We start from the raw sequence: 24,592 nt of genomic DNA, 5'->3' as shown, positions 1-24,592 counted from the left end.
TTTTTATGCATTTTATTTGAGTACTTTGTATGTGAGTAAAAATACAGTTTGTATGAATGATTTTTTATTGTTGCCTGGTAGCACTGGAGCCCTGGATTCAATTTCCGGGATGATCACTGTGTGGAGTTTGCATGTTCTCCCCAGGATCACGTGGGTTTCCCACCAGGTGCTCTGGTCTCCTCCCACCATCCAAAGACATACTGGTAGAATAACTGGCTGCTGGGAAAATTGACCCCGGCGTGAGAGTGTGTGTGTTTATGTCTGTCTGCCCTGCAATGGAATGGCTTTCATATAGAGTGTATCCTGCCTTGCACCCTTTGCAAGTAATGTAATGTAGAATCATATTGTATTCTGTATATATGTGGTTGTTTTTTTCTTGTATTTGTCATTTTTTTGTATCTCTGTTATTTCAAGCACACCACAAAAGAAAAGGTTTGGTTTGGCATGATGTTTACGTTGACATTGTGCCCCATTATAAGTTAAAGTGGTTAGGAAATGGATGGATGGACTTTCTGTCCCACCAGGAATCATGGTTCTTGTGAGCATGATCAATACCAGAGATATGAGATGTGATCAGTATCTTGCTTTTAAGCCTCATAATCAATATGATTTAAATGAGAAATAATATAATTATATTTCTTTGAATATTGTGACTGTTTTAAAGGTCTCTTACAGTACTAAAATAAACTTGTAAGTGCACCTGCAGTAGGTCCCAGCTGCAGCAGTGCAGTTGCTGTGCAGTCCTGCTGAGGGAGGTTTTTGTATGGCTGTGTAACACTGTGTTAACAGTTCTTTGCTGTTGATGTAGTGCCAACTCTTACAGTAATAATCTGCTGCATCTTCAGCCTGGACTCCTGTGATGGTCAGATTGAAGTCAGTCCCAGATCCACTGCCACTGAAACGCTCTGGGATCCCAGTATGACGGGTAGTTGCATAAGAGATCAGGAGTTTAGGAGCTTCTCCAGCTTTCTGTTGGAACCAGGCTAGGTGATTATTACGCACTGCAGCACTGGTCTTACAGCTCACAGTGACTGTTTGTCCAGGGAGAATATATTTCACTGCTGGAGTCTGAGTCACAGTAACCTGTCCACTGGATTCTGTAAACAAGACAAAACACAGGACATGCAGCAATTTAACTTGAATGCTTTAGTCTCTTTTAGCTATTTTACACTTTTCTGTTATACTCTGTCACAAATGTAAAAAAAAATAAGTCAGCATCCAGTCAAGTATTAAATTATACCTTTAGCAGAGATGAATAGCGTCCAGATGAAGATGGTGATGAAGGTCATTGTTGCTGTTGGTTCTGTTGCCATGAAGGGCAGCTCTCAGTCATGAAGTGTTAAACTCACAGGGCTATAAACACTCCCAGAGCACTGAAGCATGTGCTGCCAATGCAAAGTGTCTCTTCTATGCAAATTGTCTTCCTGGGTTGAGCAGCACTTGTAGCCAGTCAGTGCTGGAAACACAGGCTTGGTGCTGTGTATTGTGACAGAGCAAGAGGAGCAGTTTGCATGAACACTCCCAGGACAGCAGGACTAGACAGAGGGCAGCTTTATAAAGAGCAGAGAATGAGACACAATCAGCTGAGCCCTTATTCCACTCAACACAGTTGGAATGGAGTGGAGTATGGAGAGTCTGGTTAAAGCAGCACTTGGCTCTGTGTGCTCAGACACATCAGGACTGAAGGATTAAAGATCAGAATTATAAGGAATCAGTTAACTTTTTCTTAAAGTCAGGTGAGTAAGTCCCTCCTCAATTTCAGCACTTTGTGTGGGGGCTGGAGAGCGAAACATTGAACAGGACATCTCTTGACTTCAGGGAGAAACTCTAGGGTAGTGATCCCTCTTGTGGAACCAAAGTTATAGTTTGTTTAAATGAAAATAAATTTACTGAAATCTCCCCCCTATAGATTGTCTTTTCACCTGAAAATGCAGCCAGAAAATTATTCCTATACATTGTGTTTCAACATGGAGCACATGCTTGTCTTGCCTGCTTAGATAAAATGATCAAAGAAGGTACAAACTGTTCAGAGAAACAGGGATACAAAAAAACAGGGAGGCTAGTGGGCCCATCTTGCTGTCTCGTTTCCAGTTAGGTAATTGGAAGACTGTTGTTTGAATTTTCTGTTGTTGTGCCCTTTTAGAACACACTTCACCCAGATTGCTGCAGTAAAATGCTTGGATGGATCAATGGCAGTCTTAAAAATGACAGCCAAACTAATTGGTGATTTTTGATGATTAGTGGTGTTCTTCCAGCCTCTTCTTGAATAGAATCACCTTCAACACAGCAGCTATGACAGTTTGTGCCACACACCTACACTTCTGTGTTTAAAGAAGTACTTTCTGTTTTCAATCCTATAAAATCTCTTTCCTCTCCTATTACTTTCCCAGAATCCAGCCTTGATCCAGGTGTTGATCTTGACATAGGATATTTGATAACCTTAGACCCTTTCAGGATTTTGAATTTTCAATCCCAATTCCTCTCTTGTGCTCTCTGTTTTCACTGTGAATAATGTCTGAGGTGCATTTGGCTTCATTCAAGATGTTTTGGCCACAATATTTCACCAGGGGGACTGGAGAATAGGACATCTGTGACTTCAGAGAGATAGTCTGGGAGAGTGTGCCCTCTGGTAGCACCAAAGCTACCACCTCAGCTGTGACAGCTTGTTCCATGCACCTACACTTCTGTGTGTAAAGAATTACCTTCTATTCTCAATGCTATAAACACTCTTTCCACTCTGTGGTGGCTCAAGCCAAGGCTTTGTCCAGGGCCTCTCCTGGGAGTGAGAATTGGACATACCTGGCTTCACTGCCTGGTCAGTGTCCTGTGTGACTGGAATGCCACTGGAGCTCATGTGATTGGTCCAGTGAGCAAGGCCAGCCCTGGGCACAGGAGAACTAGGACACTGCTCAGGGCCCTGAGGCCACCAGTGGGCCCCCTCAACATGCAACAGAACATCTTTTTAATCGGCAAGTTTTTAAGTGAGAAAAAAAAGTCCCTGTAGTGGCTTCTGTTGCTGCTGTGGCTTATCCTAAAAAATGGCAAATCATAATAATGAACGTAATGCTTCCGAAGCACAGAAAAAAATAGTGGGATAAGTGATCGCAAAATAGAGGTGCACTCAAAGTATTATAATAATGCATAATATGCATGATAGTGTAAAACATTGTATTTTATTATGTTTTGAATCTGTCAGATCAATGTAATTAGCAAGCCGTTTCAAGTCCCAGTCAATGCTGAGGGCAATCTTTTTCCAATTATAGAATGTAAGTTGTATACTGTTTGACTTGTATTAATTTTAAACTGTATTACAGCATATTAAATATTGAACTAATTAAAGAGGAGGTATATTTTACAGAAGCAAGATTGGTCAGTTGGATATATAAAACATAGTTTATTATTATACTGTAGCTTGTGAACGAATTGGGCCTCTTTCAGGTTTACTGTATATAATCTTCTTAGTGTAGACTGTAGTTCAGGACCTGTTAACTGATAGTAATTGTTTTTTATCTATCTGTCTGTCAGAGAGTTAGTGTAAAAATACTTATCAGTTACTTTCAAAAATAGAACTGCCTTGCATGAGCACTTGTGAAACACTACAGAATTGAAAAAGATGGAGGATCACTGCCATTTAACTATTTCCAGGCAGCACTAAAAGAAATAAGGCCATGCATTTGTAGCTTTTTCGATTGGTCCTGACATTGTTTCTTTTTCTGCTCACACAAAACACAGTCACTTTCATTATTCTGATGAAAAAAAGGTTTGTTTTTGCAAAATGTTCATGATAATGAAATCTCCAGCAACAGACCTCACTAAAATGCACACTGAATATCAAAAAGCCATGTTACAAAGGGTGAGAAGAGGTACAGTACAGAGCAGAACTCTTTAATTATTATTATACTCGGGGCTCTTGTTTGGATTTTTTACTGTATCAGATGCCAGCAATTGCTTATTGCTTCTATTTTCACACAAAAAGGGCAGGGTAATTAGATCTGTTAGCCAACCATTTAAACTGCTTCTAATGCAGATAGAATAAACGCTGAATGTGCGTTTCTTTCTGCACAGGATGCTGCTGAAGGACAAGGCTATGCTTTCCCTGAGCTTGTGGAGAGCAACCAGACAAGCCAGCGAAGACCTCAGTGCTGTCACTGCCCAGCTAGTGAGGACTGTGCTCATGTCTGGTTTCCACAGCACAGCTACTGGTGTTTAAGCCCTCAGGATATATTCACAAGACATCAGGCTCTGAAGACCATCAGCAGTCAATCCAGTGCTTCCTACATTCATCAGAACGAAGTATTCAGAATTAGAATTAGAATTAGAATAACACTTTTCTCAGCCTCTTCCTAAATTTACATTGTTAGCACTTACAGCTGTATTTTTAAAGAGGTGTAACTGGTATGGAATTAATTACATTATTTTTTCAAACAGGAAAAAATGTATACTTTTTTGTTCAGATGCAGCCATTCAAAACAAGCGGGCGATACTGCATTATTTTGCGATGCGCTTTACACAATGTACCGCGAGTTACCGTAAATTCTCCTATAGTACCGCAAGTAAAATAATAGTATCCGGAATTTCCGCAAGGTAGAGCTAATAAAGCTCAACCTCTCATGTTTGAGCTGTCGCCATCAAAGTCTTTAACGAAGATATTACTAATAGTATTAATAATGAATGACCTAAAAGGTCCTGACTCTCTGTGGTCATTAAAAATCCCAGGGCGCTTCTCGAAAAGAGTAGGGGTGTAACCCCGGTGTCCTGGCCAAATTTCCCCCCTGGCCTTTACCCCATCATGGCCTCCTAATAATCCCCCTCTATGAATTGGCTACATTACTCTGCTCTCCTCCCCACTGATAGCTGATGTGTGGTGAGCGTTCTGGCGCACTATGGCTGCCGTCGCATCATCCAGGTGGATGCTGCACATTGGTGGTGGTGGAGGGGAGTCCCCATTACCTGTAAAGTGCTTTGAGTGGAGTGTCCAGAAAAGCGCTATATAAGTGTAAGCAATTATTATTATTATTATTATTATTATTATTAATGTACTGTCTGGCGGAATAAACTGAAGAGGTCAGTTAATGCGACACGGAATTATTAAGAATTATCACCTCTTTTTACAATTTAGAACAAATGAGAACATTCCACTCAGTGGGCGGTGCATTGTTATCTCAATCACCTGCTAATTCGTTTTACAGCACTGGACGACAGGAAAATGTGACTGTATCTGTACAGAATGTGTGTTTCAATCAATACAGTAATTGATTAAAATTGCAATCGCATGTTTAATTAAATGCCTTTTTGATTCACAATCTGAAAATTAAAACCGCAGTAAAGTCACCTTGAATTAAAAATAACGATTTTGGCACGCCTGTAGCATTTTCACGAAACCTCCTAGAGTTGTGAGAACACTTGCTTTGTGTATAAAGTACATTGTGAATGTTTTCACAGCCTTCACTTTGTCGTTTTAATGCCATTTTTTTGACCACGCATGAATATTCCTATGTCCGTATCTTCGCAAGGGAATCAGTGTGACTTTTAATACTAATTAAATGACCGCAAGCACTTTCCACCCCCTCTACATTCTCAGAGTAGAACAGACTAACCTTCTAATGTCCACCCCCCACGGACAGGAAAAGTGCCCACAGGCACTTAAACTTAATATGGTCAGTAACAGTAAACAGTAACATGGTCAGAAGGAGCACGTACAAACATTTCCGAAATAACCACATGTAAGACTCTGGTGCTTAAAACGTTTAGGGAGAAAGTGGAATACTGGTGTGTATTTTTTCTTTAAACTACCAATACCAGCCATATACAGTCTGTAACGTAGGGATTTATATATGTCTTTATATAGTGGTTACATTAGTGATAAAGGCTAAACTTTTAGCTTCAGTAACGCGTACGCCGTATCGCATACATGTTTGTTTTGGGTTTTGCTTGTTCACATATCTCCCCTTTTTATAAAACGACATGGTTGAAAACTGTTCCAGAGCCACTGTTGTTTCATCAGTGAAAAGTACATCATGAAATGCCTCTCCCTGTTCAATCCACTGGAAAAAAGAAAAGGATCATAAAGCGTCTGATGGTCATAAACAATATTAATTTAGGAACAGCATCAGAGATATGTTTTAACTGCACTGCATCGGAGAGAATACCATAGTGTGTTTTTTTTTACTCCCTGGCGGAAACTGGCTTCCATAAGAATCAGTATGGCTCAGAGATTAAATAAAACTTCACTCGCACCAAAAAAATTTAGATTTCTAAATATCACAACATGATCGAATTTAAGTCATTTTAATAACAATGAATAATCACCTAGGCGTTACAATATAAACATTTATATTGATTTAAATCGCGTTTTGATTTAAATCGCAAACGCGGGGTTTAAATATATGTATTTTATGATTCACAATCAGACAAATGCAACATAAATTGATATCGTTGTCTTCTAAGTATCTTAATAAACTTTCAGCATAGCTTTCTCCCCGTTTAGATTTATTTTTCTTGGGATCTTGGGATCAAACATGGAAAGATTAGATTGTAATCGTTTTTATTTTTTAAATACATTTTAGAAAAGTGTAATCTATACTAAAAAGCTGTACACCACCTGCTATAAAGATACATATTGTAATACTTTCGGGTTCGGATAGGACAGACACAAGAACTCAGACTTGCGGAGTTAAAGCAAGTTAAAGCCTTGATTTTATATATCACCTTTAAAAGTGGTATCTCAAAGCAAAGTAAATACCCAACACTGATTGTACCCATCTGTCATGCTAATAAAGCACCTTGAATTGAATTGAATTGAATTGAATTGAATTGAGGGGGGGGCGAACGAGCGAGAGAGCACAGCCAGGACAGACAGGCAAATAAGATACACTCCACAGACATTCACAACAGCGACATATCATAAAACTTTTGCACATATTGTTAAATTATTATTTGTTTTTCAGGAAGTTAAAAAAACACTTGAATTACTTATCCAGTCTCTCGAAATAAAATTATTTTTCAAGCAATGCAACTACCGTTGGGCAACGTGTTTTTTTTAATTCAACATTGATAGCCACATCTTAAATCTTGTCAGTCAGCTCTTTTTTCTCTATTTGAATTGTGGCGATTCAAACAACCTGGGATAACAAGTGGTCTCAAAGTCACTGAGCTCACAGAGCTTCATCAACAGATGACAATTCCCTTAGTCCTTCTTTAGTCTTCCTGAAATTGTCAAATTATGAGTGAATAAAAGCATTTTATTAAAAACGTAATAACAATTATTATTTAAATTATTTGTTTAATTTAAAAACTCCCTTGCTTTTAACAGAGCGTTTCATAATTTCTAACTACGAAAATTATTTAAACTGCGACACTTATCATTCAACCAGAGCTCGAAATATCACAAGGATCCTCAAGAGCACAGCAAAGACTGTATTAAAAGAATACTAGTGACAAACTAGTATACTTTAGATCTTTTTTTCTGAACCGGGGAAAATCTGATCATGTTTCTCTATAACAATAATAAAAAACATTATTTTACATATCACCTTTATGTGATATCACCTTAAGGACAGCACATACAAGGGTTAATTGCACAATGGACCACGCAAAGAAATTTAAAATAGTCTTCTTTAGGTGTGAGGGCAGGAGTGGATCGCAGAAGGCATAATCAGCAAATTAGGAAAACAAAGAACAGGACAGGCGAGACGTTTATCCAGAGAGCGAATGATCAGAAAAAGGAACAGCTGTTACGCCCAGGTTTTACGCTCTCTCTCTCTGCTGAATGAATAAAAGCATTTTATTAAAAACGCGTTTGTGTTTGTCTGGGTATTTACTTTGTAATCTGTGGTTTACATCTACTGTATTGCTTTGAGATGCCACTTTTAAAGGTGATATGTAAAATAAAGTTTTTTATTATTGTTATAGAGAAACATGATCAGATTTTCCCTGGTTCAGAAAAAAGACGATTAAAATCTGTAATCTTTCCACTTGTATGTCATCGGAAAATACAAGAAGTTTCTGCTTTTTGTAAGGATGGTATCAAAAAGTAATCTAAGTGGTGAGAAAGCTGTGCTCCTCAAAGCGCTTTACAGGATAAAAACAATAACAACAATAGTGTTAGGCTGGGCAAACGATTTTTTTATAGAAATACAAAATGAGATATAATGATGTGTTCCTGTTTAGACATTAAAGAGTACAACCCCTTTCTCTGTGGGAGTGCTAGCTGTGACGAATTAAACCGGTTTCACAGGTATTTTCAAAGTAAAAGGGGGCGAGATTTCCAGCGAAAGACACCTCCCCCCTCCAAAACCAAGGAAGTACAGTACTTAGTAGTTAAGAAAGCTAGGCTCCTCAATGAAATCGCTTTAACATGCTAATGCATTGGTGTAACAAACCGGGCATGGCAAGCTTCTAATGTCAACTCGACTACGGCGAAAGGAACCCTTCTTTCATTGGAAGAAAATTAACATATTCTAGCCCTTAATGAATTAATAGCAAACATGGTTTACATAAAATACATTTTTCCAAGAAAGTTTATAATAATACAATCTATAGTTGAAATCTGAGCCTAAATAAAAAGAAAAAGCATTTTCAGAGAGCAATTACGCTGTGTTTATGTAGAAAAAGTGATTAGGTTTATGAGCAATCTAATTACTTATTTGTTTAAAACGCTATATAAAATAAAGTTTATTATTAATTTGCTGGACAGAGCGGTGAACATTATTATGGATAAGACAAAGATAACGATCCTGATCAGTTTAGAAATCTGCGTACACTGTAAGGTTTTTACTTCTTAAACTTTTAAAATACACGTTTCGAATAGAAAGAAATCATCTTCCTGGTACAGTATGTATAGCAAACCAGCACGTCTTTTTTCTCCAATCAGAGGGGTTAGACGCTTGGTTAAAAGCAAAGAAGATTCATCTGTTATAGTGGACATAAAAACAAGAGTTTGCTGGTATTATATCCTAGAAGACATAGATCGGCGCCAGACCGGGAGAATGCCCGCAGCGTAAAAGAAAATGCCTGATGAACTAGGGATTGGACAGTTTCCAAGTGCTTGTACAATCGATGGAAATGTTCAAATAAATGTGCAAAAGAAATAAAATAATCATTTATTTCTTTATCATATTGGCTAGATAATGTCCTCTCTTTGCTAGTTAGTGGCTGTGTTTCTGCGTTGTGTAGCAACGGGTGACTGTTCTCAGGCGGAAGATGTAAACAGCTTAATTTTTGTGTTAAATATTTATTTTTTTTAAATTAAAATTAATTCCATACAGCAATTTGGGTACCGTTTCATAAAACTTTCATGCTTAAAATGTTTAGGGAGAAATGGAAGACTGATAATGGAATGGAATGGAATGAATGATAAGTGTCGCAGTTTAAATAATTTTCGTAGTTAGAAATTATGAAACGCTCTGTTAAAAGCAAGGGAGTTTTTATGTCCGTTGCAGTAAAAGAAAATGCCTGACAAAGTAGGGCTTGGACAGATTCCAAGTGCATTTTTGCAATTTACGTTGCATTGTCCATTGTGCTGCTGTAATACAGTTTAAAATATGTTTAAACTGTATCAGCTTTATTTATGGGTTGCAATTTAGAAAAAGTCAAAAACCGCACTCAAAATGCAATTTAGAGCTTTCTGGCAAGAGGAGACACCCAAATTAATAATGTTACATGTCACTGTTTGTGCATGAACAAAGTTATACTGCTATTTCCTTAGATAAGCGATTAAAAAAATACATTTTTTGAATCCCCAGGGGAACACATTCCATAAGATTCAGCGCTTTTATATATCGCCTTTAAAGGTGGCTTCTCAAAACGCTTTACAGGATAAAAACAACAATAACAGCAACAACAACAATATTGTATTTTATTGCACTTTGAAAACCAAGTAATAACTTAACTATATGTGCAAACGTTTTATGATATGTCGCTGTTGTGAATGTCTGTGGAGTGTATTTGCCTGTCTGTCCTGGCTCTCTCCCTCAATTCAATTCAATTCAATTCAAGGTGCTTTATTAGCATGACAGATGGGTACAATCGGTGTAGGGTATTTACTTTGCTTTGAGATTCCACTTTTAAAGGTGATATATAAAATCAAGACTTTAACTTGCTTTAACTCCGCAATGTATTTAAAAAATAAAAACGATTACAATCTAATCTTTCCATGTTTGATCCCAAGATCCCAAGAAAAATAAATCTAAATGGGGAGAAAGCTATGCTGAAAGTTTATTAAGATACTTAGAAGACAAAGATATCAATTTATGTTGCATTTGTCTGATTTTGAATAAAAAAACACATATATTTAAACCCGTGTTTGCGATTTAAATCAAAACGCGATTTAAATCAATATAAATGTTTATATTTTAACGCCTAGGTGACTATTCATTGTTATTAAAATGACTTAAATTCGATCATGTTGTGATATTTAGAAATATAAATTTGTTTGGTGCGAGTGAGGTTTTATTTAATCTCTGACCAAGGGAAACGTTTCATTTTTTCAAAGAAATGTTTGTTAAAAAAAGTCATGGTTCCACAGTGCGATTCAATCACAGACCATGTGACATGGGAGTCAGGAACCTAACCCACAGCGCCACCGGCAAGGTCACATGCAGAGTGTTGAAAAAGCACTACAGAAACATTATCAACAGACAATGTACAGCATGTACTATTCTTGTGTTGCGGTACATGAATATAATTATATCGTTATTAATTTCTTTAGATACGCGATTCCATATTATATTCCCTTTTAATCAAATTCTAAAAGTATGCTTGTTGACTCCAGTATCTCGTTAGTTAAAGACTTCGATGCTTAAAATGTTTAGGGAGAAATGGAATACTGGTGTGTATTTTTTCTTTAAAGTACCGAGACCAGCCATATACTGTATGTTTATGTTCCAAAATTAATATCGTTTATGGCCTTCACACGTGTTACAGTATGCTCCTATTCTTTTCATGCTCAGCTACTAAGATTTCCCTTCAGTGGTAAAATTCCATATAAATATTCAATATTACAACGGGCAGATTAAAGACGTTTAATGTAAATCTTTCTACAACAGACCAATGGATCACGAGTGCCCCTGTCGGTCAACCAATCACGTACCGCGGTACCGCGCGTCATCGTGCGTCACAATGCACGACACCGTAGCCAATTACCTCCGGTACGTGTCTGTACCGTGAACTTTGAATGGCTGCATCTGTACAGTAATGTTTATGTTCCTAAATTAATATCGTTTATGACCTTCATATGCGTTATGCTCCTCTTCTTTTTATGCTCAGCTACTAAAATTTCCCTTTAGTGGTAAAATTCCATATAAATATTCAAAACTAAGGCGATTTAAATGTGCACAGTAAAGACATTAAATGATGAAATCTTTTCACTACCAAAAGTGGCTTGTGGGTAGATTACCGTACCGCGGGTTTGTACCACGCATTTTGAATGGCTGCATCTGTATATAAGTGTATATATATATAAGCTATTATAATTATTATTATATGTATTAGTATTGGGAAAATGGAAGTGGAATTACTGACATTGCTTAATGTATATGTCCCACCTGGTAGTGATTTTAATTTTTATAAAAAAAATGTTCGATTTGATGGCTAATGCACAAGGGATACTGATTTGTGAGGTGATTGGAATGTGCGTCTTAACCCAGGCTTGATTCTACAAATATATCTTCTCAGAGGGCTAATTCATTGCATAAAAAGATTAATTTACTAAAGGGGGAAATGGGAATAATAGATCTCTGGAGCGATGTCTATCCAAGTGAGCGTGATTACACTCACTATTCCTTCCCTCATTCATTATATACAAGGATTGATTATTTTTATATTATAATAATAATTGCTTACACTTATATAGCGCTTTTCTGGACACTCCACTCAAAGCGCTTTACAGGTAATGGGGTCTCCCCTCCACCAATGTGCAGCATCCACCTGGATGATGCAACAGCAGCCATAGTGCACCAGAACGCTCACCACACATCAGCTATTAGTGGGGAGGAGAGCAGAGAGTAATGAAGCCAATTCATAGATGGGGATTATTAGGAGGCCATGATTGGTTAAGGCCAATGGGAAATTTGGCCAGGACACCGGGGTTACACCCCTACTCTTTTCGAGAAACGCCCTGGGATTTTTAATGACCACAGAGAGTCAGGACCTCGGTTTTACATCTCATCCGAAGGACGGCACCTGTTTACAGTATAGTGTCCCCATCACTATACTGGGGCATTAGGACCCACATGGACCACAGGGTGAGCACCCCCTGCTGGCCCCACTAACACCTCTTCCAGCAGCAACCTTAGTTTTTCCCAGGAGGTCTCCATCCAGGTACTGACCAGGCTCACACCTGCTTAGCTTCAGTGGGTTGCCAGTTGTGAGTTGCAGGGTGATATGGCTGCTGGATATATACCAGAGAGATAGTCATAGGATTCAATGTTGCGATATTGGCAGAATTGATTTTTCAGACCATGCTCCTACTGTATGTCATTGTCCAACCGATTAAGTAACAATCGATACAAACAGGTAAATACTTATGCAAGTAACATATTTTGTTTTTTTGATCATGTTTGCTGTTTTTAGAGACATAACTTCTTTCACCCATAAAACTGAAACAGGGTTTCTACGTACTGGTGCAGGTACTGGCTGTGCAGCTGATAGAGAGAGCCTCCTGGAACATCAGTCTGCGCTGGAGAGTCACAACAATCTGGACTCTGAGGGGAAAGTGATTTAAAATAAGTTATAAATGTTTATAGATTGTGAATCTATAGGGTATAAGCACTCAGAATAACCTGAGTGTGACAGTCAGGGTGAGTCACTGCTTAAGAGGAGCCAGCTGTCAGTTGTTATAGTGCTGATGCTGGACAGCTGAGCTCCTCCCTGTTTAAATATCTGGCCTCTTGTCAGCAGGGTGTGAAGCAGCCAGGAGAGCTAGATAAGGAGCATACCTGCACTCTGTAGAACAGCCCAGTATCTGAAAGAAAGACTGAGAGAAATACAGAGAGAGGGAGGGATTCTGTCAAGTTGCACTCATTATTTTTAAACAGCTTGCAACACCTAGATAATACTGTACATTTTTCATTAACTCAAAGGTTGTAATTGCATATTCAGGCATAATATTTAGAAAGATAATATTCTTTTTCAGAAAAGAAGGTTTCCTCTTCATCTTCACATTCAGGCAGGAGCCCCAGTGTCCCCAGCAGTAAAATCAGTGACATCATTGTCCTGTGTGTCAGTGACTCTGAAAGGGCTGTGTTTTACCTAGAAGTGAAAGTGAATGTACAGTACAAAAGACTGTTCAAAGATTATATGTAATTGGCATTAAAATGCATGTTTTTTTAAGTTTCCCTTGTATTTCATTAAATGGTGGTATTGGGAACCCAGCTTGTACCCCTTCGGATTGCAGTCGCTCTCCTAGTGACAGCAGCAGGAGCAGAGAAGAACTTTTTGAAGCTCAAGTTGATTAAAACATACCTGAGGTCTAAATTACAGGCAAATTAATTTATAGATTTAATAAATCTTTCCCATCTGCTTAGCCTGACTGATCTCATCTGCCTTGGTATTGAGTGCACTTGTATTTTTCAAAATTTCTTACATAATTTTATATTTATTCCTGCAATTCCTTTCTACAAAGGTTTCAGTGCAGTACTCTGATTTAATCAAATTTGGAAGTAACAGAGATCCTGTTTGTCATTATGTATTGTTGTTAATGCTCCTTTGTATTACTTTCAATGTTAGAATATGTTATCTTTGTAAAAGGTATGCCTCATGTGTCCTGTGTATAAGTTCGTTATTATGTGTTACGTTCTGTTTTTTTTAACTCCCCTCCCATGCGGGAATCCATTTTTGGAAGTGGGCGTTGTCACACCCTGTACACCTAGAGGGTGCTGCTCTCCTGTCCTGTTCCTAGTTTCCTGTGATTATTCATGTCTTTCTGGTGTGTCTTGTTGTGTAGCCTATTTACTTCCTGCTTCTGTTCTGCTCCTCACTCAGCATTGAGGTTCGGATGTCCTGAGACCCGCCTAGCACCAGGTCACTCCTGTCCTTGACCTGAGGGCATAGGTTTCTATACGGCATGTCCTGAACAGCTGAACCCGGGCTAACCCCCATCTCTCCGCTATGCGTAGGGTCTTTTATGCTCTCCTGCCATTTCACGGTTCGTCCCTTCCGACATCCGTGACAGGCGTACAGTATGCCTAAATTAAGTCTCTCTCTCTGGATTGGTTGAAGAGAGCGGTCCAGTTTTAAATGCCGGTACAGGACTTCCTCAGATGAGTTTGAAGTGAGGTGTAAGAAGAAGAACGGTGAAAATGAGAGAGGTGTCAGACTTGTTTTCTTAGCTGTGGTGTTGGGATTGTTGTGGCACCTGTGTTTTGTTTATTTTTTTCCGTTATAGCTTAGTTTAGTACAGAGTAGAAAGATAGCTTGGAAAAGACTTTTCTTTGGCTTTGCTTCTTTCTCAGATACATGGGTTGTGGAATAGTGTAGTTAGTTGATTTTTTTACTTCCTAGTTTTTTCCACCATCCTACACATAGGGGTGTATTTCTGTCTGTTAAACCTTGGCTCATATGTTAGTCCCCATTCGCCCCTAGACTGAGCCCTATTGGCGACGTAACATATGTGTTCATCAAAGCTGTATGATTAAGGTTTTCTAGTATATAATTCATTTATCTTAAAGTGATATCTTATAATCTGTTATCAATGAAGGCCTGTTTCCTCTCTCATCATGCTGTCTGCAACAACATCTGTGGCTCCCGCCCATCACACTATTACACTTAAAAAGCTCTTGCAATGCCCACAAGAGGGTGCTCATTGCCAACATCAACAGTATCAATATCACTGAGCTGCTCTGTTTCTGTCTCTACCTGGCGTGAGTGGGTTCCAGCCTATCAGTCTTCTTCCTCTTCTCTCCAGCTCTATCAGGCTAATCTCCTTGTCTCCTATCTCCTCTCACACTGGGCATATTTTATCCTCATGTACTTTTCTAAACGACCCACTTTTCACACAACATTATAGGGCAGTTAATAAAAGCTTAACTGTGGCTATCTTTATACTCGCGAATGAAGAAATGGGACACTTTTACATCCCTGATTTCTTCTGAAAATTATTATATTATATTTGCAAAAGATCTATACATTTGTCAAATTACACTTTGCACAGTGACAATGCAATGAGAAATGTATTGCAATGAGAAGCAATATAATTATTAATATTGCATCTGTATTGGTATAATATGGGAACATTTAGATGGTCAGATGAAGATCAAGACTGAGAAAGAATTAAACTGCAAGGAATCTGGAATCAAACTTATTGAAGGACACTTGGATATCTTTGACTGTTCTTGGATTTTTTTTCTGGTTTGAATCCCACCTGTGGAAGGACTCAGAGTGTGTCCTCTCTCTTTTTGCATCTTCTAAATGCTTTTTTGAAACATTCAAAAATAAATTAATTGATTTCATCCCTTTTTTATATCATGGGCAACTTTATTTCTTCGGGAAAAATTTTAATACAGAGACGACAGAAGGACAGTGCTGGAGATCTTGAGTGGGTCCTCCCTTGTCTTTAAAGTCTTTTGTACTGTACCACTGATGGTTTCTTTAACTTATAGCTCAAGGGCTGTTTGTTTTACTGCTGCTATCAAACATTCCTAATCAACAGCAGTGTATTCTTTATCTCAGATTTTACATTCCAGGTGTTTACAGATGCCATTCAAGTGTTTGTACCATACACATCTGTCCCATGTCAATATGGTTGTGCATGTCCCAACATGTGTGGCACAGTTCCATTAAAAGAATCAACTAAAGTAAACCAGAAGCTTAATGATAATAATTGCTTACACCTTTATAGCGCTTTTCTGGACACTCCACTCAAAGCACTTAACAAGTAATGGGGACTCCCCTCCACCACCACCAATGCGCAGCATCCACCTGGACAGCAGCCATAATGTGCCAGAACGCTCACCACAAATCGGCTATCAGTGGGGAGGAAACAGAGTAATGAAGCCAATTCAAAGAAGGAGATTATTAGGAGGCCATGATTGGTAAGGACCAATGGGAAATTTGGCCAGGATGTCAGGGTTACACCACTACTCTTTTCGAGGAACGCCCTGGTATTTTTAATGATCACAGAGAGTCAGGACCTCGGTTTTACGTCTCATCCAAAATACAAAACATTTTTACAGTATAATGTCCCCATCACTATACTGGAACATTAGGACCCAGATAGTCCACAAGGTGAGCACCCCTTGCTGGCCCCACTAACACCTCTTCCAGAAGGTCTCCCATCAAGCTATTGATCAGGCTCACACCTGCTGAGCTTCAGTGGGTTGCCAGTTGTGAGTTGCAGGGTAATATAGCTGCTGTCCCCAATGTTCCTTACATTCTGGGTAAATTATTAAGATTGCCAAGTGTAGGATAAAAGAGAAGACAAGCCAGTTAAAAAAGAGACCAGAACAGAAAGAGAGAAAAGAGTGGATAAGAGGGTACAGAACATAAATTGGTGGTCAGGTAAGAGGTCCTTGTCCAGGTAATCCATAAAGACCAGATTGGAGCTGAGTATTTGTACCTTGCTAAGAGCGAACTATGATTTCCTGAGTGAGGAATCCCTTGGTTAAAAACAGCCTTTCTTGATTAGTTGGTGCATTTTAGAATAGGAAAATAGGTTCCCATTCATTTTATGGCATCCAGACGTAGAGAGAGAAATTTAACCACAGGTTGTAATCTATTTACTTTAGGCAGTTTTATCTTATTCTAGTAAGCTTAAACAGTCAGAAATGTCAGCAGGTTGTCTGCCCTGCAGGAGTGTCCCAACACTGAGCTCAGTAAATACTGACATTGAGCAAGACCATCTCCTGCTCTTCTGCTGAAGAATTTCCCAAAACATTCTTCAGGTTTTCTCAATTATCAGGTGGCCAAATCAGCTCATGGCCATAACGCAGCCAAGTGACAGCAAGCCATATCTCTTTGACTGCAGAAGAAAAGAGGAAAACCAACACAAAACCCAAACAAGCTCCAACTGTTTTCACAGCTCAGATTTCATCTAACTGTCTGTGACATGATTTGTAAACAGGAAGGAGATTTGCATACCTGTGCCGCCTTACTGCTCCAAGCACTTTAAGACTCACAGTGTGGATCAGTCACTGATCAGCCCTTTCAGAGTCACTGACTCACACAGGACAATGATGCCACTGATTCTACTGCTGGGGACACTGGTGCTCTTTGCTCAAGGTGAGGATTAAAGTCTTTGTCTTAGACTTAATATTAACATGTGTCATAAGTACAAAAGGTAAGTTTTAATTCCTCAGTGTAAATGTAGCACATGTGTTTTCTGAGACAAGTTCATACACAAATGTTTACTGTATAACAAGCAAGTATTAACAATTCTTTTTGTTACCATCTCACTTTCAGAGTCCAGTGGACAGATTGTTCTGATTGTTCAGTCTCCAGCTCAGTCTGTTCTCCCAGGAAGCTCTGTCTTGATCAGCTCTACAACTAGTCAGTCTGTTAGCAACTATCTCAACTGGTACCTGCAGAAACCTGGCCAGGCTCCACAGCTCCTGATATATTATACCTCCAACCATCAGTCTGGGATTCCTAACCATTTCAGTGGCAGTGGGTCTGGGTCACAGTATAAACTAACCATCACAGGAGTCCAGGCTGAAGATGCAGGAGATTATTAATGTCAGCAGGGTGTAAGCTTCCCTTTCACACAGTGATACACGTCTGTACAAAAATCTCTCTCAGCTCTACAGGAGCTGCTCGGGCTCATCAACAGGAACTACAGAGGACTGAGAGCAGCTGCAGAGCTGCTTCTTCTCCACTGAACTGAGCTGGGTTTGTATATCATTTATGAAATGTATTCTTATATTAAATTTAAAAAGTAATCTGTAACAAAAGTACAGTTATTGTTCTTAATGTTCTGATACAGAATATGAAAATATGTTATTTTCTTCTAAGAGTTGCATTACTTTACTGTTTTAAATTTACAATAAACAAAAACCTTTTTTCAAGTTAAACAATGAAAGTGATAGAAAGTGGACAAATCTCTAACTAGAGCTAAACATTAGATTTACTTCTCACCAAAATAATATTACAAATGGGGGGTTACAAAAAAGGGAATAGCAGACAATGACCAAGCAGATTATATATAGACAAATATACCCAAACAGTTGATATGATTAGAGGTACATGAGTTCTTTGTTTTCTGGGACAGTTATGGTGGAAAGAGAAATAATGAACACTCACTGGGTTAAACAATATTTATGTCATTTATGTCATTATGTCATTTATGGTTACAATATGTATGTAATTTACATATTTACAATAAAAACTGGTTCAAGTAGGGGCTGCGTCAGCATTTGTAAGCTACAAAGGAACAAGTGAGGATTTATTCCATGCTGAAAAGAGAAGAAGAGAAACAACGTTTTGGCTGTGGAGCCTGAAACACCTTCCACAGACACCTGAAGAAGGCTCCACAAATGTTATGTTTCTTTTTTTGTCTTTTCAGCATGGAATAAACCCTTACTTGTTCGTTTACAATAAAAAGAATGTGGATTTTAAAATGGCTAAAACTGTTACATTTATTGTAACATGTTGGATTTTGATATGCATATGTTAAAGATGGCGAACCCTAAATAAAGAAACTGCTTTTAAAAATGATCTCTGTAGCATTTAAGACTCCTTTTCCCCCACAGTAGGGTCTTTATATCTCCCAGAACCACCAGTGCACCCATAGTCCAGCACCAGACTTTAGTCTTGCATAAATGCAATTTATTCTTTAGTGATTACAACATGTCTCACTGTGTACTCAAAAACATTGAACCCACGACACACAAAGTTTCTCCGAGGGACACACTCGATCACCAGAGGTTCAATAGCCCATTTTCTGAAGGTGGAAAAGAAAATGGTCCTTCAATATTATTTTCCCTATACAGAGCAAGTACATCAATTCACGAACAAGGAAACCATTTGTCCCCAATAGTTCCTGTTTGGAAGAAGAAGCAAGATCTCCCCACAGTCCAGTCTCCCCAGTCTCTGTACTGGAAATTCTCCTGCAGGCATTGCGCCACTCTGTCTGTGTCCTCAGTACCGACTCTGCAGCCCCGTTCCTTTGTTCTGCCCCCAGGAAAATGAAGTTCTAGCACAGGGCCTCAGTTCTGGCACTAAGGTCTTTCCTCTCTCCTGTCTTACAGAAGACAGCTTCTCCTGCTCTGCCCATCATACTTAAAGGCCAGTGTTTCCTTTTCTGCTTCCCCTCTGCCTCAAGTGTGGTCCGGAGTGGATCAGCACCACCTCAACTTTCCCCGTGTCAATTTCCAAGGTGTAATAATTGTAGGGACAAGGCCTATTATTTCACTTAGAATTAAGTGATATTAAGTATTTCTAAAAATCGTTGGGTGCCCGGACCAAACAGCCTGTTGCCTGTCACAGGAATGTAGTGAAAAAGGCCCTTCTCTGTGTTCAGCCACAGTATGACCTAGAGGTCTTTGCGTGAGAGCAAGTGAGGGAGACCATTTTATCTTTTGGATAAGGTTCTCTCCCAGGACAATGCAGAACCGTTATCAATTCTCCCTTAAGATGGATGTTGACTGCTAGCATCTGGATGTCTGGCAGAGGGACATAGGCACATCCAGAAATAATCAGAATCAGAATCACTTTTATTCTCCATTATGTGTCAGTTACAGGAATTTGCCTTGGCACATTTGGAACCTGCTCAACACAAAAATCATAGAGGTGCAAAAGGAGCATTAACATTACTCACATAATTACATTGGACAATAAACAAAAGGTGGGAAGTCACAAAAACACAGTCACAATACGTGCTCATAGTTCAGTACAGATATGCAGAACATATAGACATATACTGTATAAGACACAAGAACATTCACATTTTACAGTACAGTGGAAATGTACAAACAATCAACATTATAGTATATGCAGGACACATTGTAAGTTCAGAGCATATGCGAAAGTACAGTCTGAGGAGTTAGCTACAACTATGTAAAGATGTTGGGAAAACGCACTGGTTCTTGTGCAAAATCTACAAGATATACTGTATGAACCAAGTTGGCAATAATACTAACTCAACATTTTTTCAGCTGAAATAGGAAGTTGTAGGAGGAGGATGCTGATTAAGCAGAAATATGGCATTGGGTAAGGAACTGTTCAAGTGTCTGTTGGTTTTGGTTTTTATTACTTTGAAGCATTTTCCGGAGGGAAGCTTTTGAAATAAGTGATGTCCCGGGTGGTAGGGATCTGCAGCAATCTTGGTGGCCAGATTTACTGCTCTAGATTTGTAAAGCATGGCAAGGGATGGAAGATAATGCGCTGCAATTGGCTCTCATTGCCATTTGTGACGAGGCCTATAAGAGTGGTGTAGTCTGCAAACTTGATAAATTTAACTGAGGGGTCGCCAGAAGTGCAGTCATTGGTGTACAAGGAATAGAGTAGAGGAGAGAGCACACTTGTGCTGATAGTTTGACAGGTTGAAAGATAGGAACCCACTCGAACATACTGCTAATGGTTAGTCAGAAAGTTGAGAATCCATTTACAAATGGACTGGCTTACATTCATTTCTGAGAGTTTGCTAGGAATGATTGTGTTGAATGCTGAGCTAAAATCCACAAACAGGATTCTAGCGAGCGTGCCTCTAAGGTCCAGATGTAGCAGGACAAAGTGTACGCCCATATTCACAGCATCATCCACTGACCTATTAGCCCTAGATGCAAACTGCAAGGGATTAAGGTGAGTAGCAGTGACAGTCTTCAGGTTATTGAGAATCAAGTGTTTAAATGCATTAATTATCACTGATGTTAGTGTGATAAGTATGTAGTCATTGAGGCAGGTTATTTTGTCCTTTTTTGGAACAGGAACAATAATAGAAGATTTAAAGCAGTGCAATTTAAATTCACTGCTTTATCAGTGCCTGCTATGAATCCTTAAGGTGTCCATCCTGCAATGTTGTTATGAACAATATCAAGTGCATATCTGCTATCAGCATATACTGTATTGTGAAGTCTTTTAGATGACATCTACTGGTTTTACATCCATTCCCGGAGGACATTAATCTTGGGTTCCACTTTGGTGGCTGAATTAAACTATCCTGTTGCTGTTTACTGAGCACTATTCAAAAGTAGATGATGTAACTGCTCAGTGTAAATGAAATAGTTTTTGAGGGTCAGTAATGCCCAATGCTGGAGCAGCAGTTCATCAGATTTTGCTCTGTGCAAGATCTTAGGGGAACTGTCAGTCCTCCCTTCATTCTTTCAATCAACATTAACAACAAACTTCTATTAGTCTTTTTGTAACAGTTAAATTATTTTTTTATTGTTGAAACATATTTACTTACATCCTGTATTTTACTCAGCATATTTTATAAATTGGCAGCAATAGGTGTGAAACAAGCAGTTCTATTATCTAGATGCTTATAATCAATAGAGAATCTCCAGGAGCCATCTCAAGCTGGGACTTGACATACTGACAAATGTTTATTGGATATCATTGGAGATACCATACCCTTAGCACAGCTATTGGATTTCTTTGAAATCTGCTTCAGTTTCTTTCATTGTTTCATAAGGTTATGTGGTTGACCTTTATTTACAATTTCCACACATTCACCTCAATAATTTTTCAACATCACCTATACTATAGTGTGGTTCTTAAAAATAATACCTATATCTTTTTTTAGTTTCAATGTGATTCTAGTCTTGTTTGTTCACATTTGACTAAATTCATGTTGTATTCTGTATTATTTTAGTTCCTGTTCAAAAATTTAGAACTATGTTTTGTGTTAGTGGTAAAGTATGACAAATCCTTGGCAAATATTCCAGGTTAGGGTGTTAGCGTTTAACCCTGTGTATTCCTTGTTGTGGATAAACAAGTGATAATTTGTAATAATTTAATCATTTGTGTACTGCCCATATCGATTACCAAAAAGGCCCCAGATCAGAGCAGTACAAGAAGTGATTTTGTGAAAAATAGCAGTAATTGGTTTGTGCCTAGCAGGGTTGTTAACAGAAGAAGTGGTCAACTTGAAAGAACAGGATGTAAACCACCCAAAACTGAATCAAACCCACCTCACCGGTTTGTACTGCAAGAGGCTATACTGTGTTAGAAATCTTTAGTAAGTTGTCTGTTCTGAGAGGCAGACTCCTCATTATGGTTTTGCATATAATGGCTGAATCTGCACAAGGGCGACTCCTGCTCCTCTGTTGAACAACCATGGGAAGAAAAAAACAAACTTCACAAAAAACAAGATCATCTTTCTTTATAGCATAAATAAATGCGGATTGAAAGATGAAAACTATTTTATCTCAATTGTGTGCACATCCAAAGATGACTGAACTTTTCAGAGAAATGTGCTTATCTTATAAAGTTGACCATATGGGAGCAGTCATGTTTTTCACTCAATATGGGAATGAAATTTCTTTGCTTGTTTTCAGAAATTATGAAAGCAATGTTAAAAGTCAAACCCCTGTATCTGAGATGATAATTAAAGAAAAGTACAACATTATTTGAAGTAGTAGTTCAGGTGGGTAGCTGCGTCAGCATGTGTAGACTGCAAAGGAATATAGGTTTATTCCATGCTGAAAAGATAAGAAAGAAAATACAGTGTTTCGGCTGTGGAGCCTTCTTCAGGTGTGAGAAAGACAGGGCAGTAAGCAAAGATAATGTAGTGGTAGAACAAGAGCTGGGAGAGAGGAGGAGAGAGGGGAGGAGCAGGGGACAGAAAGAGAGGCCAATCAGGAAGTATGCAGTATAGGTGAGGAGGGTGTGAAATGAAACCTACAATGAATAGAGAGAATTTAAAAGAAAAGTAGTCTGTTGTTGAGAGAAGGGGGAAGGTGTGATCCTAGCTGCAGGATAATTTTAGTTTCTGTAGTCTTTCTGATGTACAGTATGACTTAGGAATTATATTCATTATATGAAGTCTAGTTAAATGACTTTCAGGTGAATTTTCAGGTGACCCATCACTGGAGATGGTATTTTATATTAAGTATACTGTATATTGAAGATATAAATACAGTTTACTGATGTGTCTCAGTTTGAACAATGCCAGTCTATATTTGGAAAACTTGTCTATTTACTAGGTTTTTGACACAAATACATTTAAATTTTGCAATCGCTTTTCCTAGATGTAAAGAGAACCTCCACTGTAACTAGATTAGAGTTTGTTAAATAGTTTACTTTCCTTATATTTCAATTAATACTCAACCTGGCTCTGCAGGTAGTTCTGTTTTGCTGATGAGTTTGAAGCATTTATGATGTATCTTACATTTTAAAAATACAGTCTAATAAAATAAAATGTAATGAGAGAGTAGTTGATATTTTACAAAGATGAAGAATTAAAAAAAAGAAAATTAAAGAAACAATGAGCATTCAGATATTTAAGAGTCTTTATTTTCTGAGTTACCTCTAGAAAAGACATTATAGACTGAAACACAATTTATTGTCACTTACTGAGCAAAATATAATTCCAGAAACCTTTCCACTAATTTAAGTTAAACAGGGGAAATAACACAGCATAGCTTCACTGCCTGACATTGACAATGTAATCTGTAGTAGATTTGTGACAATTCCAAAGCTATATTTTACTGCATACATTTACCGACACTGATCACTCTAGCTGAAAAGACAAAAACTTAAAAACTTTGACTAAAAATATTCATCCTTGTTACATAACATATGCCAAATTAATATGAATGTCTTTTCACAGATATCAAATGCTTATTTGCAGTCTGGTTTCATTATGTTGAAGTTTCTGCAGACGTACAGTATTACAGAAAATTAGTCACAGTCATTGTTTCTTGTCTTAACAGTTCTCTCAGTCTTTCCCCGCCAGCAGCCTGATGCTTTCCAAAGGGTTCCAGTATATATTGAGCTGCAGCAAGAGTACTTTGAATGCTGCTTACTATTTCTTTGGCAGCAAGGGGCGCACATGCCTGGCCAGATCATTGAAGCCGATCTGGACATAATAGGGAACATTCTCCCCAGGGAAGGAAACGAGCTGGCAGCCATGGCGTTTGACACCCTCGTACAGCACCCAGACACCACCTTTCACTTTGTGGGAAGAAGCTATGTTGCTGAAAGCGATTTCCTGAAGATTAGTTTCCTCTCGTAGGGTCACTTCCCTTCCTTTGTAATTGACATGCTCAAACAGATGGATTTCAGGGTTGTCCAGTTCATCTTTGATCATCCGTAGGGAAGAAAAGCTTTCTTTGTGATCAAGGATAGGGTACTCTCCTTCCTCAAACACCCATTGCTTTCCAACAAAATTCTTTTCATAATATGCTACCCATGGCGCACCGATAACTTTCAAAGACGAGATGGCGTTGCTGAAGCCCCTTTCCTCTAGGTCATGGACATTGTTCTTGAATTCAGCTGTTCTGCCGGTGAACCCCTCATTTGTAAAAACAATGATCTTGCTCATTTTGAATGATGGCTGGACGAGGTCAGAGGCTGGGAGAATGCAGGTGCTTCTTATGCAGCTTCCTATGACTCTGCTGAGAACAGTGACTGTTACCTGGCGTGCAGAGCTGCCCTTTTATCCTAATCTCTTCCAAAGTGGGTGTTGACAAGGACAATGCGATGGGCGTGTCGCATCATT

At 38.6% G+C, this 24,592-nt stretch overlaps 1 protein-coding gene and 1 long non-coding RNA gene across 2 annotated transcripts in view; one reads left to right on the top strand and one right to left on the bottom strand.

Annotated features, from left to right (window-relative positions):
* LOC148646869 (NLR family CARD domain-containing protein 3-like) overlaps positions 1-24,592 on the top strand; it is an 823,351-nt gene that overhangs the window by 776,423 nt on the left and 22,336 nt on the right. The gene's annotated exons all lie outside the window — the stretch shown is intronic.
* Positions 731-15,868, bottom strand: LOC148646870 (uncharacterized). Its single transcript, XR_015927690.1, has 4 exons — positions 15,828-15,868; positions 12,619-12,701; positions 1,241-1,550; positions 731-1,097 (listed from the first exon to the last, which is right to left on the bottom strand). It is a non-coding gene; the product is annotated as an uncharacterized LOC148646870 (long non-coding RNA).

Source organism: Lepisosteus platostomus, chromosome 16 (assembly GCF_059453375.1).
Source record: "Lepisosteus platostomus isolate fLepPlt1 chromosome 16, fLepPlt1.hap1, whole genome shotgun sequence".
In the NCBI taxonomy this organism is placed as follows: Eukaryota; Metazoa; Chordata; class Actinopteri; order Semionotiformes; family Lepisosteidae; genus Lepisosteus; species Lepisosteus platostomus.
Note: the sequence above shows the minus strand (reverse complement) of the source record. Positions and strands in the feature narration are given on the sequence as shown.